A 16,065-nucleotide genomic window follows, 5' to 3' on the forward strand; every position below is an offset into this window, starting at 1 on the left:
CGAGCCTTTTGCACTCTTTTTCTTTTTTTTTAAGGAGCGACTGCCTATTTGACAACACGATACCCCTAGACTGTCAGACTTTCTGACTTTTCAGTACGCGTAACAACGACATTTATTTTTGTCAAATGTTCTCAAGTAAAAACTTCATCTTAACCAATCCAAGAAGTTTGAATTTGTCATAAGTAGATAAGATTATATGGTTATTACAATCCGCCGCGCCGTGGGTGTCTGACTTATGTCAAAACTTTGTACACCATTGTAATATTGTGACCACACTTTCGTTTTTTATCTAGGAATATGGTCTTGTTTCTCACAAGCTGGCCTTTGACATCCTTGTCTATTGGAAATCTTAGTTTATGGAGCGAGAGTACAATGATGCATATTTTCTGCATAACGACATAAGGTTGTTTGATAATTTTAAGACACTAGATGGATGATAATTGATATTAGAGCATTGGTCGTCTGGCTATTTTTTAAATATTTTCCAGGAAGAGACTACATATACTTTCCCTTACACTGATCATTCATAAGACCATTGAGGCATTGATTTATCTTAAGTTCTGACATACGATAGAACTAATGTGATACATTTTTAGGGTTCCGTACCCAAAGGGTCAAACGGGACCCTATTATTTTCGCTCCTCTATCCGTCCGGCCATCCGTCCGGCCATCCGTCCGTCCGTCCGTCCGTCCGTCTGTCACCAGGCTGTATCTCATGAACCGTGATAGTTAGAAAGTTGAAATTTTCACAGATAATGCATTTCTGTTGCCACTATAACAACAAATACTGAAAACTAGAATAAAATAAATATTTGTGCACTTGGCCGGTTTTTACAGTTAGAATTTTACCCATTGCTCTACCTACCTGATGCATGATTCTCTTGATTGCTATAATTAACTTTAAACAAATAATACATTCGGTGAATTAATAGGTAAAGAAAGAAGAAAGAAAGAAAACTTATTTATTGACACAAACCATACATACACATAGAAACAACAAAAAAAACAAAATAAAAGAACAAAAGGTTGCGTCAAATAGGTCCAGTTCAGCATTATGCCAGACAGCTAGTGTCTGACGCTGGTTTTCAACTGGACCTATGCGGAGTTGCGGATGTCCATCGGTATGAACTGATTTATGCTCTATAGAAAAAAATAATAAAACTACTAAACTATGTACTATTTAAAAAAGAAAAAAAAAGAAACGTAAATCATAATCAGAAGGATTAGTCACAAAAATTAAATAAAAATAAAAAGTGGAGGTAAACGTAAATAAATTCATACCGTGACTAATCGCAATCCTGAGGAAGCATCGCTCAGTGACGATTTTATTTCACACAGATGAAATGTTACAGTGTGCACACATTCAAAGAGCCGTAACTGGTTGCAACCTCTGTTATCATTGCTCAGCGTGCCACCGATCATTGCCGACATATATTAATGAAGAACACAGACAAGCAATTATAAATTGTGAAATTGTGCAAAATCATAAAACAGTTTTTTTTTGTTAGTTGCCAGCAGTCCACATTGGGTGAGTATATTTTAGTTATGTTTTTTTCCTAATACTTGCATACAATTTGTTTTATTAAATATTGATTTTACATTTTAGGTACCTACCCTACGTTCTTGAGAGAAAAAAAAGTATATTTGGTAATAATAGCATTCAGGCGAAGGTACATAAGATATTTGCAAGTGCAAAGTCTACTTCCCTGTACAGAAATGATCACCGTGCACCACGTACACGCCGTAGGGTGCACCTATTTCCAGAAGGCCATACCCACAAGGTACGTATCGCTGCTATACGCATAAAGCACATGTGCTGCAATTTTCAATATTGTGACGGGTATTTGTTACTTTCAGGCCTCCAGACATGGCGCACCCATAACGCATCATGGCCGGTGACCCGAGAGAGACCAGGAGTACTCAATTTAAGCTGTGAGAATACACTACCCACATTACATACACATTAGCCTCACGCATTGTCATAAAACTACAATAGTATGCTAAGTGGGCGATATAAATAAGATTTAAATCCATTTCTTATTGATATAATTTAAAATTTAGATAATAGAAATATTTGCCTTCGTCATATCAAGCTTCCGTTGCGCATCTACCAGGTACTGCCGTAAACGTCTCTTAAAGCTATCGAGTGTGTTCATAACCCTAATAGGTGGTGGAATATTGTTCCACACTTTCGCTGCTGCATATCGGAAACTTCCTCTAAACGCCGTGGTTCTATGTGGCTGGATACAAAGTTGTTTCGAGCATTGTCTTCTAGCGCATGTACGGCTGTCATTAATCCAACTCAGCTTACCAAATAAGTAAGTTGGCTGTTGGTACTTAATGACACCAAAGAGAAGACATGCTAAATGCAGCTTACGTCTTGATTTCATTTTGAGCATGGCGTTTTTGTTGAGGAATGGCGTGACATGACCTCTTGGGGGAATCTTGTAACAGAAGCGCGCACAGGCATTTTGCACTCTCTGTATGAGTCGCTCGGTGCGAGCTAATAGACGCGGCCCGTAGACTGTGTCGACGTAGTTTAATTTAGACAGAACAAGCGATTCGACGAGTTGTTCGCGAATCGTCTCTGACAGAAAAGGTCTGATTTTATAAAGAATTTTCAGACGATAGAAGCAGTTCTGTACCGAAGTAGCCACGTGCTTTTCGAATCGCAAACTACTGTCCATATTTAAACCAAGATTACGCGCCTCGTCTACTCGCTCAATGGGTTCACCCATCAGTTGAAGATTGAGTGTTGGTGGAAGTCTTTTCAACTGCTGCTTTGTGCCAAATACCATATATTTTGTTTTGGCCGGATTAAGAGCCAAACAATTTTCCTTTGACCAGACGGCTATTCTGTGAAGGTCTTCATTTAGGTCAGTTATAGATATTTTATAGTCATCTGGTTCAAAAGACAAGTATAACTGTACATCGTCAGCATATATGTGGTATTTACATTTTCGGAGGCAGTTTACAATATCGGCACAGTACAGTATGAAAAGAACAGGACCCAATATAGATCCCTGTGGCACCCCTTTATCGACCAAAGTAAGGGCTGATGTCACAGTGCTTCCGTCGCTTTTGCTAAGTTGTACTTGCTGCCTCCTGTTGGTGAGGTAGCTTTCAAACCATTTTGTGGCAGCGTCATCGAACCCGTAGAATTTTAGTTTTGAGAGAAGCAGCGAAACGTTTATTGAATCAAATGCCCGGGAGAAGTCCAATAGAACCAATACTGTACACATACCCTTATCTTGAGCGGCTAGAATATTGTCCGTTACATCCAATAAAGCTGTTGCTGTACCGCGTTGTTTACGAAAACCGGACTGTAAATCAGGTAAAATGTGACTGGCTTCCAAAAAATTTGTTAGTTGCCGACAAACTACTTTTTCCAGAACTTTAGACAAACAGGGCAATATACTGATGGGCCGTAAATCTTTAACATCAACTGGGTTTGTATTCTTGGGTAGAGGCTTAACGAGGGCAATTTTCCATAGATCAGGGAAGGTGGAAGATGAGATGGAAGAGTTTATGATGTGGGTTATGGTTGATAATGTTTGTGGAAGCGTTAAATTCAACATCGTTAAGGTTATATTATCATGACCTACAGCGTTCGACTTTAGCTTACGTATTATATATGAGATTTCAAGCTCTGAAACCGGACACAAGGTAAAAATTGCTTCACTGTACATATTAGTTCTATAAAATACAAGTTTTTGAGCACTAGCCACTGGATCACCAGGAACATTTAAAAAATGACGATTTATACTGTCTGGGTTATTTAAATGAGATGGAAGGTCTTGTCTCTCTTTAGCCGTCGAAACTGTAGATTTTAGATTCTTCCACAATAAAGTTGGATTATTAATTTTATTATTTATATTATATTTAAAATATGCCACCTTTTCGCTCCACAAAGAACTTACTACCAAAGACTTAAGCTGTTTGTAGTAATCCTTTTTTGTTTGTGACTTATTGACTCTATAGTTGGCTAAAGCTTGGTCCCGCAGTCTCATCATTAATTTAATATTATCTGTAATCCAGGGGTATGAGACTTCCTTGATTACGCATGTCTTGACCGGTGCATGTTTATCAAATAGCGTAATAATTAATTGATTAAAAGTATAAACCATTTCATTAACGCTGGCTAACGTAGATATACTTTCAGTGTTAAAGTTATTAAGATCAGCATTGAAGGGATCCACGCATATACTTTTAAACGGTCGATATTTACAAACGTATGGCTTAGGTTTGCTGCTCCTTATGTTAAACTCGCTAACTATAATGGAATGGCCGTTAAACGCACCAAATGCTTCCACAGATGTGCGAGTGGCCTTTAAGTCAGTACACAATAAGTCTATGAGCGTTTCGCTGTTGCCTGTAAAGTGAGTAGGGGAGGTGACCAACTGAGTGAGATCAAAGCACTTTAGAAACTCGACAATTTTTTTCGATTTGCTTTCATTTGGAACTAACATATTAACATTAAAATCACCAAGCAAAATAAAATGATCACAACCCCCCAACGTACTTATAGTATCCGTAACGGCATCTATGAAAAGATCAAGGTCGAGCCAAGGTGGTCGGTATGCTGTACCTATAGCGATTTTCATCCCGTTGATGGAGAGTGTCAGCCACATCTGTTCCACCGATTCGAACCGGGGATCGACAGCGTTAGTCCACGTTCGCGCGCTCAGTCCCCGACGTAAATAAAAGCCAACACCCCCACCACGGCCCGAGCGCACGCTCGCTGGTCGCGGCGCGTGACGCAGACGATAGCCCGGCACTCGCGGAGCGCGCCCTTCCTCGCCCGCACGCAACCACGTCTCATTAATGGCCATGATATCGAAATGGTAGTTCTCAAAAGCTGCAATTAAGTCATCATGTCCAGTGCCAAGCGAACCTGCGTTGAGAAATCCTAACTTTAAACATTTATTTTTTCTAGTCATCACAACAACCTATTTCATTTTCCAAAGATAACATAAATACAAATGCAGTTCGAGGCGGCATTGCTACAACTTCGCAAGACAAGCGCAAACGGAATATGGATATGAAATTGCGAGAAAAGAAGCATAAATGCAATATATCGCACAAGAAACGGGTACAGTAATATAAAATAACAATGTGAGCACTACATAACAATGATAAAACATATATCTTAAAAACAATGGAAACAATACTACGAGTATTCTCATCACAAAGAACACGTCTTTTTGAATTAAAGTGTAAAAAGTAATTCTTAAAACTAATATTACAGACTATTTTTATATTCAACACCTCGGTAATAGTACATGTAAACAAAAGTGGAGTAGGTCATTCAAACGTTCCACGTGATCGTACAATTTTTAATCCCTCGCTCGTCCTCGATCCAAATGCCGAGTAATTCAAGAGTCCTCTCATTCCTCTAACATTTAGTTTTACACTCGGTTGCAATAATTTTGAGTCAGTTTAGTTTCTTTACGAAAAGTACATATAATATCCTTTAGAAAAGTTTCGTCACAAAAAGAGTGATATCTTATACGAGTTTCAATTATGTAATTGTAAATGAGCTGTACGGGGAATGTATCGATTTAAATAGGTAGGTACCTATATTTAAATAGGTTTTTTTGTATAAATGATCGGACAGCTTTTGAATCAACTGTAATGTTAAATGATTGAAGCGCTTCTGTTATTAAATTAAAAAGCTAAATGAGTCATTAAATGACGTTGTTCAGCCATAGGGCTTTTTTGATTGATCGGCTACTTTAATCAGTTAGCTGCAAAAATATATCTATTATGCGAAGTATAATTTGAAGTTGAAAAAAAAGAAGATAAAAAATCACTTATTCAAAATAGGCTAAAAATCAGCACTTTGTGAAGGTCAAATTTACAAAAAACAGCGTCCAAAATGCCCGCCCCGCCAAAATTTCTCAAAGAAAGAAGGTTCACCACCAAAGAAAGAAGAAGAAATATGAATTTTGTCTGTGGCCCAAATTTTGAGCCTCTAAGTGTACTATATCAACAGCAATGGGAACGGATCTTATTTGACATTTTCTGTATCAAACGCAGCTAAATCTGATTACTAGAACTTTATGATAGGTTACGGCACTCTAGTACGAAATGTCAAAAGTTCGGACTATTGACCTAAGTAAAACGTTTTATTATTACGTTCGAATGTTATGGTTTCAGCAATATTGGCTGTCATTTCGTGGGAATTTAGATATATTTTCGTTAGTTCTGTGTTTTGAGTTGAACATCCTATTTTGTCTTACAGAAAGTTGGTTAAAAGATCGATGAAAAGGTTGTCTGAAAAGATCTGATATCTCATAAAAAATCTGATGACAGAGATCAAGCGATAAAACGCCAGTATGTCACCTATTTAAATTAGTTCTTCATTATTTAAAAAAAAATGTACGTAATTAATCTATAAATCTTTAGCTAAATAGCTCGGCCTGAAAGTTTATGCATCATTAACCACTCGAGTTTCCTTAATTTTCATCGTAGTTAATTTCCTTGTTTTCGTTAATCACATTAACTCGTGAAAATGAAACTACAAAAAATATTAAATTGGATTTCAAGAACATCGGGATTGTGGCGACTAAATATTCATTGCTCTTTTTTATTTTCAAAGTACCTTCCTGAGTTCCGCAACCCAATTTTCATAAGACATACTTTCTAGTCTAGTCTAGTATTTTCCCTACTATTTTGGGGTCGGGTTTTAGTCTAACTGGATGTAGCCTAGTACCTGTATTTTACATGGAGCGACTGTCTATCTGCTATACCTTAGCCCAATTACCCGATGAACCCGATACCCTTTGGCAGGATTGGTCGAGAAACTTTCTGGCTTCTGACTTCTGGAACATAAGACATTCGAGCGCCGGGACCCAACAATTGATCGTGTCTTCCAAAACACGGAACAACTCGTCGTGACAAAATGGTCACCCATCTGATGACCGACTGCGCCACGCGTTGCTTAACCTTCGCTCGGCTTTGACTTAGCTACGAGCAATTCCAAACTTTAATTCCACTATGTTACATAAAACGCACTTTCCTAGTAGAGTCTGTCTTTCCTTATGGCCGTCCACTTGTCTTCTTAATCTATTAATCCATTTTAATTTAATTAGAATGTTTGGCTAACATATTAGTACACGCCCGGTACAAATTGCCTACGCGCAGTACCTTTGGTAGCTTTTACTTACTGTGGTTAATAGTTAACTGTAAGTACTTAGCTTCTGTTGTTTGGAGTATGAATCGGACAATGTATTATGAAACGGGCGATATGGTTAGCGTTAAATCAGGCTTCTGTTTAAACAGAATGGTGAAAATGATAATTTCCAACAGTATGCATAATTCTTGAATATTAACAGCATAGTAGTGCTTTTCAAGGAAACTACTTCCTGCAACCGCATAAAAAGTAATTTGTATGTTATGTTGTAATATGTGTATGTAAGTTAAATATAGTGCTGCAATGTCTCATCGGAATAGTAGCTAATAGAAATCATTTATTTGCAAATCAAATATCAATAAAAATGCATTCAGTATTTTTTTCGGGGAAGAATAACATCCACATATTCATTCATACACATAGGGCATCATTTTATACATCATATCTTGTTTTATACTCTTTATGTATAAAGTTCCTGTGCAGGTCATAAGCTTGCTGTCACCTATCGCTCTAGCTCTATATCACATTCATACGCAACCACACTTTAACCATTACTAATTTATCACAAATATTGTTATGTACAGTACAATTACCGTTTTGCTCACATATGTACAGTCGTTCACCGCCTTTTTTGTGTACATAATACATAAGCCTTAATACATTACATAAGGATTAAACATAAGGTTTTATATGTATTATGTAAAGTCTTGTATTGAACGGATGCTGAATGTATTTGCGGGTTACGGCAGTCTTTTATTAGTTGGTAGTTAACTAGAAGATTATAGGTATGACCTAATTGTTAACAAACATCCGATTGCGGTGGCTACTTGTTAGTTTTTTTGTAATGTTACAAAGGACGATGGGCGTTTTGGTACCCTGTCCAACAGTGTTGATTCTAGTACCATTGCGTAGGTCTTGGCAAGGCAAAAAATGTTTACTATGACGACCAGTCCCAAATCCTTGTCCATTTCGCGTGACATCGACTAATAGAATGTGTAATGTTCATAAATCATCAACGTAGATGTAGTTCATAAATCTAACTGTATTGAATACAAACTGGTAAAGTTACAAAAAAAAAAACAGAATTTGGCCTTCATAGAAAGTTTGCCTGCCCACTGCTTTAAAAAAAGACTGTGGAAACCTTTGCAGTTCACGCAGAACTAGCTTAAATATTTGATGAAAGTCTTTCAGTATTTACAATCAATTAAGGTTGAAAAGTCAGGAGACGATGTTAATCCAAATTATATAATAATTATATATTATATTAATCTTGCTCCTTAAGAGGTGCTGAGATAATGATGAATTTCTTCTTAAAAAAAGATGAATAGAAATGTTTTGAACTTTTGTCAAATCAGATGACGATTGTGTTTCCGTAGTATGACTCCATAGACTATTACAACCTTTACATTATAATAGAGTGTATCTCAAACAATGTATGATGTCTATTAACTGAGTTTAAAATTATTACACTGACGACGTATGCCTCTTAATGAATTCGCATATATGGATGACATACTTGTTTCTATGTCGATTCCATTTTTATCATTACTCGGATCGGACAGCTAATTGAGGCAAGCCCCCTAGTTTTTGTTATTCTTCACGTAAATACCTTTCTAATGATATATCATACGTTACTGTTGGAGCGGGTACCAAATCCCATACAAAGTGCCCATTGTCCTTTATTGGTATTTAATTTTTAAGCTTTAAAAGTCGATTTTTGTTCAAAGAAGTGATTGGATGGATCGTGTATTGCTTTGCTTTTAAAAATGCCTTTTGGAGGTAATTGCTGTAGGTAGCAACTGTATAGAAGGTTGCATTTAAAGCAAACGAGGTAATGCTCCTTCTAGCCCCACCCTTCTATTTTTTTTTAAAGATAAACTAAAAAATGTTCTAGATCTGTTTGCATTAAAATAATTTTATAGGGAAATAAAGTAAAAATGCGGATACAAAACTTCCCAAAGATTTTGATCATAAGGTGATCGAATAGAAATGTCGGAATTAAAATTTTGACTTTGATAATGATTTAGAACGGACGGAAACATGCGGGTTATAATAGACGGATTCAAAAGTCTAGTGCATCCAAAAGTAGGTTTAACTTATTGCTCATTAACCGATTACAAGAAAAGTAATAACCAGATGTACTATTTACTATTAAGTCCGGAAATCCGCGATAAAACATCTACAATAGCACGAAACACCATTAAAACTTAGAGCATTTAGCCAACCGGAGGTGCCTTGTCATAGTTTTCTCTATGCAAAAGTCTGGTAACTTCAGGAGGCGAGGCAATGCAACACATAGTGATAGCTTACTTTAACAGACTTTTCACATTTGGACATATGCGGATTTTCTGAGCGGAAAAACCAAGCGACATCGCCCGGGTGGTGTAGTGCGTATAAGCGTGACAGCAAACAATTGACAACTGCCAGCACAAAAATGACGTTAAAAACTAAGCGGAAAATCCACCAGTGTGAAAAGGCTGATACTGTTTCAATCGCATCATTACGCACTTACATGACATATTTGCCAAAGTTTAAAGACGCATACAAGACGATGAGCAGCACTTTCTATCACGCCTTTAGCAGAAGCAAAGAAAGGCGTCTCCAGTTGGCTTTATTATCTAAGTCTAAATCTCCCAACATACTGACCGTACGCTATGACATAACTGAGATCAGCGAATGCAATATAATTAGCTTCTTGTACTACAATAACGTATTTAATTAGTCCAGTGTGTAGTGTAAATAGTGTTCATTTGATTGTTATGTAACGTAAGGTTAAGATGGTTATCAATCGGATTGTTGAAATACCAATAGTGGCAATTTCTTGGAATTATTATGGGAGGAAAATATTCTGTTTTCTTTTTGGGAAAAGCTTGAAAATGTACTGACAACTTGAAGAACGGACTGACATTTTAGCATTCTTCAGGTATTCTTTGATCATGTTTTTCTGCGATTTCAGTTTAAGAAATCCATTCAATGCTTAGATTTTAGGTAGATACTATTCGAAACTGAACATTTTGTTTAGTGCTTCACTATTAGAAGATTTAAACACAATACGAAGTTTTAAACTTTTCAATAAATTAACGTTAATCACGACACGACGACGAGGACGAGGTTTGCAGTGCAAAGCTGCTGCTCTACAAGTCGCTCGGACAACTCGAGCAGATGCCATCCCGCCGAAGGGACGGTGGCGACAAGAGCCTGCAGGACATCATCTCCCTGCTGAAAAGGACGGATCCTGACGACGTGCCTGAATTCGTAGCGAAGGACTTGCATAAGCTGCCTCCCGTCACGTTCGATCACGTCGACGTCACCAGGCTGCTGAAAGACATAACGTGTCTGAAGGCAAGCCTGGAGGATATGAAGTCGAAGATGGAAGCTTCACAGGTTACCATCAGTGACCTGCGTGGTGAAGTGGCGTTGTTGCGCAACGCTGTTTCCATAAGTGGGTCATTAGATATAATCAATGTGAATACACGTCGCGGGGCGCAAAATGCGTCGGTCATCAGTTTCGAGTCGGCGAATTCGAGTGCGTCACCGATCGCCGATGTTGCTGACGACGCACCCCGCCCCGCCGCCGCCGCCGCTGCTGTGTCAACACCTGCGGCCGAGACATGCGTAGGAACATTAACCCCCAAACGCGCCTACGCGGCAGTAGCAGCCACCAACAAGCCCGTTGTGACGCAAACAAAGCGGGCCAAAGCAAAAGGGGGTAAACAAACCCGTGGCACCTCACAGCCACAGACTGGTTCTAAGAAGGACATGTGCGACAAGGATGGCTTCATAAAGGTTGAAAGGAGAAAGAAGAGGCCACCTTGTAGGAATCAGTGCGGTACCGCACAAACTGGACCCAACATCCTGCTGCGTCCTGCAGTACCAACGACGCAGTTGTACGTGTCCCGTCTACATCACACCACGACGGTGGAGCAGATCGTGGAGTATGTCCGATCCAAGACAAACTGGACCTTGAGGGTGGCGAAGTTGGAGTCGCGCCACAATACGAACTTCAATTCGTTCATGGTGCGAGTTCCAACTCATCACATCGAGACATTCCTGAAGGAAGAGTTTTGGCCGAAAGGTGTCGTTTATCGGAGGTTCCGAGGATGGCTACGCGACACCTCGCTGCGTAACACGACGCCGACACTTCGTGTGCATTAGTTTTTTAAGTTACATAAATAAAATATGTATTAGTGTATGTTTTAATGTTGTAATATTCGTGTATTGTATTTTTCTATGGGCCTTAGATGCCTGATTCAAATAAATAAATAAATAAATAAAATAAACAGAAAATCTGTCCTAAGTATGTATATATTTATCTCCAGTAGACAATTAATTAAACTTACATAAAATTATGTTAATATTGCTTGTAAATACTAAATTGAATCGTGAGGTAGGTTCAGCCCGCGGCTATGCTTGTGTAAAACAATCGTTTCATGGTATGTTACTCGTAAAATTATATCATTAGTATTAATTAATTTTGGTTGAAACTATGTAGCTTTTTTCAGCGGTTTCGCTAGCATGGTTTCCAATAGAAACCGAATCTGGCCTGATAGCAAAGTTATAATTTCAGGTAAAGTTAGCTGTTTGGCTTCGCGGTAAAAGTTTGAGGAGGCTACGTCACAGCAAAACTGCTAACTTCAGACTATTTGGGACACACGATGTGACATAAATTATATCTCAACACTTATTAACAAAAATTAAACACAATTTACCAACTCGAGAGAAGCAGAAAAGAAAATTGAAAGTGCTGACAATATAACAAGCGAGTCCACACTAAAGTACATGTTTTATTGGCCTGAGGACACACCGGCTGGCAGACCGTCAACGACACTTAATAACACAGTGAGTACTCTACTTAAGAATTAGCTCTTAGAGTAATTGTACAGTGGACATGTTTCCTAGGTTTAGCTGTTCCGTGTTCCTCTGATTATGTCAGGAGACCGTCCTTGTTTGAGTGATAAGTATTTTTTTAATTGTAGGTAGGTTTACATACCTAATAGTTCTGTCTTTTGGTTTTATTTAATAATCTATTTATTTATTTACTTATTGGAAAACCAACGGCTATACAAGACAATGTTGTAAACATATATAGAAACAGAAAGCCAATTATAGGTTTTCACGGATAATAATGGAATAACACGCTTAAAGCTAGGTAATCAGCTGGTCTATGAGGTATTAAAATTATAGTTACATAATACAAGGTTAAATTTTGAAAAAATCGTGATTTAGTTGCCTACGAACCACAGCACTCCTGGTATTGAATGGGTCAAAAGAGTACTCTTTACACAATTTGTTAAAATCCTTGCTCGCTCGCAACATATATGTATTCTGCCTATAGTTCGAAGATGACAATGGGACTGATATAGGTGGGTTAAACCGAACAGATTTTTGAGGAACTGCGAAATTAAGTTTTTGCAATAAATTAGGGCAGTCAATTTCATTTGACAGCAGTTTGAGTAGAAATGAACAGTCGGCTAAACGGCGTCGGTTTACAAGTGACTGAAGGTGGAATTTTTTGCATTGATTTATATAATTCTCTGACCTGTATGGTATATTGAGCCGATAACATAAAAATCTTATAAAACGTTTCTGAATGCTCTCTAAGCGATCAATATATTTGTCATAGCGTGGGTTCCAAATTTGTGATGCATACTCAAGATGACTTCTTACAAATGCACAATAAAGAATTTTAAGTGTTTTACCTTTTTTAAAGCACTTGGATATTCTCATCACAAATCCTAAGGCTTTTGACGCTTTAGCAACTACTTGTTCAATGTGACTGTCAAATAAAAGCTTAGAATCGTGATAGACACCAAGGTCACGCACCCCATCACATCTTGGCAGTATTTGACCTTTGAGTTCGTAGTTGGCTAATATTGGTGCGCGTTTCCTACTAAAGGTGACTATAGAGCATTTAGAAGGGTTAAGGTCCAGTTTATTAGTTTGACAGTAAGTGTCAAGTCTTGATAAGTCAGATTGAAGTGCTTCAGCGTCCTTTATTGACGATATGGACGAATAGATTTTCATATCGTCTGCAAAGCAGAGAAGATTAGAATGGCGGAAGCAAGAGTCGATGTCGCTTACATAGATGATGAAGAGCAATGGGGCCATAAGGGAGCCTTGAGGCACACCGCTAGGGATCAAAATCCAGCTGGATGTGTAGTTAGCGATAACAACAGATTGAGATCTATTTTCTAAATAAGAAGAAAACCACCGTAGCAGGTCACCTCTTATGCCATTACTACAAAGCTTCATTTTGAGGATGTTGTGGTCTATTCTGTCGAAGGCTTTGCTGTAATCAGTGTAAACGACATCGACTTGTGCTCCACCATCCATTCCCGCTGTTACGTAATCATTCAACAAGGCCAAATTCGACACTGTCGAACGACCTTTCAGGAAACCATGTTGCGAGGAACTGAAAGTACACTTGAGTGCTGCGTAGACCTGATCATATACTACCTTCTCAAAGACCTTAGCCACAGTGCACAGTTTAGATATTGGTCTATAGTTAATAATTTCATTTTTCGAGCCTTTTTTATGTACGGGACTGATATAAGCCGACTTCCAGATTTGGGGAACGGTAGATGTGGAAATTGATTTCTTGAACAGTAGTGATATCGGCAGAGCAATAGATTTAGCAGTTCTTATTGTAAAGGACGATGGGCGTTTTGGTACCCTGTCCAACAGTGTTGATTTTAGTACCATTGCGTAGGTCTTGGCAAGGCAAAAAATGTTTACTATGACGACTAGTCCCAAATCCTTGTCCATTTCGCGTGGCATCGACTAATAGACTGTGTAATGTTCAAAAATCATCAATGTAGATGTAGTTCTTGAATCCAACTGTATTGAATAAAAACTGGTAAAGTAACAAAAAAACAGGAATTTGGCCTTCTTAGAATGTTTGCCTGCCCACTGCTTTAAATAAAGACTGTGCAAAACCTTTGCAGTTCACGCAGAACTAGCTTATGTATTTGATGAAAGTCTTTCAGTATCTACAATCAATTAAAGTTGAAAAGTCAGAAGACGATGTTTACATAGTACATATTACGACTCAATCTTGCTCCTCAAGAGGTGCTGAGAAAATGATGAATTTCTTCTTAAAAAAAGATGAATAGAAATGTTTTGAACTTTCGTCAAATCAGATGACGATTGTGTTTCCGTAGTAAGACTCCATAGACTATTACAATCTTTAGATTATAATAGAGTGTATCTCAAACAATGTAAGATGTATATTAACTTAGTTTAAAATTATTACACTGACGACATATGCCTCTTAATGATTTTGCATATATGGATGACATACTTGTTTCTATGTCGATTCAATTTTTATCGTCACTCGGATCGGACAGCTTATTGAGGCAAGCCCCATAGTTTTTATTATTCTTCACGTAAATACCTTTCTAATGATATATCATACGTTACTGTTGGAGCGGGTACCAAATCCCATACAAAGTGCCCATTGTCCTTTGGGAGACAAATTATCAGGGCCAGCAGATTTAGACGGATCGAGGTTAGTCAACAATTTAGTAATGTGTTCAATATCAATTTCGATGGAGCAATCTAGCTTGCACTCACGTCCTATGGGAACTTCTTCCTATCGAGTGAGCTGCAGTTTTAATCAGCTAACAATGTCAAAGGTTTCTCAAATCCACTTGACAGCTTCTGATGTGGTATCTTTAACAACGACTGCTACCTGATGGGTTCACCTCAATAAAAAGTAGCCTATAGCCTCTTGCGATTGAAACAGCTGGCGGAACATAGCATTACATATTACTATTAATAAGTATTTATATTTAGCGCAATGACGAAGCACTAACAACTTTGCATACTAACTCACTATCACTGATGACTTGAAACAACCTACTTCAAGTCATTCTTACCATTACATAAGACATAGGTACACTATGTACATAGCCCAAATACCTGACCAATCCAAACATGATCCCAATTAACTTCAGGAAATGTTTCAACTAGCCCCTCAACGATACAATATTAGATTATCAAGTAAGAGTATCCGCAGACTGCGGACTAAATAGTTGGCCGACAGTTGACAGACGATTGTCATTTTTTTTAACAAATATCTGGGTTTCGATCAAAGTTTTAGTCGGTCCCGGCTAAATTCCTGATCTTTTTGTTTATTTATTTAATACACTATGGAGGACTTACAGCTAAAAAACAAAAACTAACAACTACATAAATAACTAACTACATAAATAATTTAATATGCGTAGTACCATTCATCTTCATGCTGATTTACGAGCCCAAACAAACTATCGGCCGACTCAAAGTTTGAAGTATGCAGTTACTCTAACAAGTTACGTATTTGAAAAAAATCAATTCGATACGTTTAAACATCAGTCCACTTCCTTCCTAAGAACATAAATCTTATTCAACGGGCTCTTAACATTCGTGAAGCAACTGATTGATATAAAAAATACTTTTACTTTGTTTTTCTTGTCCATACGTGGGAAGTGAAGTAGTTACTTTCGCTGGACGATAAATTCTATAAACAATCGTCATCTGTCTTCGGTATAGGAAATCAATTCGAGCTGTGAACAACCTTGGGGCAAAGATCATGATGAGAAACAGAGAGTATTGCATGTTGACTCGTTGAGGCCTACGCAAATCATGTATCATATAGCAGATGCCGTCAAAAGACGCAGTTTAATAATATAACTGACATAAGTTAGTATTTTAAAATTGAAATCCTGAATAAATTAAATTATTGACACGGTAGTGGCGACAATGGTGAGCTTATAAATCGTTATGCAAGTTTGGCCTATAAAATAAATGTCAATGCATGAGCATGACAATACTGAACGCCACTTAAAAATAAAAAAATATGCCATTTATACAAGAAACCAACAGTAGCATCTTCACTCTACCTAGTCTATGACAGCACTTTTTCTGACCGCTATTACATAGAAGAACAT

The 16,065-nt window shown here is 37.8% G+C and overlaps 1 long non-coding RNA gene across 1 annotated transcript; it reads left to right on the forward strand.

The window, feature by feature from the left end:
- Positions 1-975: 975 nt before the first annotated feature.
- Positions 976-2,814, forward strand: LOC124630437. Its single transcript, XR_006984425.1, has 3 exons — positions 976-1,528; positions 1,607-1,781; positions 1,858-2,814. It is a non-coding gene; the product is annotated as an uncharacterized LOC124630437 (long non-coding RNA).
- The last annotated feature ends 13,251 nt before the right edge of the window (positions 2,815-16,065 follow it).

Source organism: Helicoverpa zea, chromosome 5 (genome assembly GCF_022581195.2).
Source record: "Helicoverpa zea isolate HzStark_Cry1AcR chromosome 5, ilHelZeax1.1, whole genome shotgun sequence".
Lineage (NCBI taxonomy): Eukaryota > Metazoa > Arthropoda > Insecta > Lepidoptera > Noctuidae > Helicoverpa > Helicoverpa zea.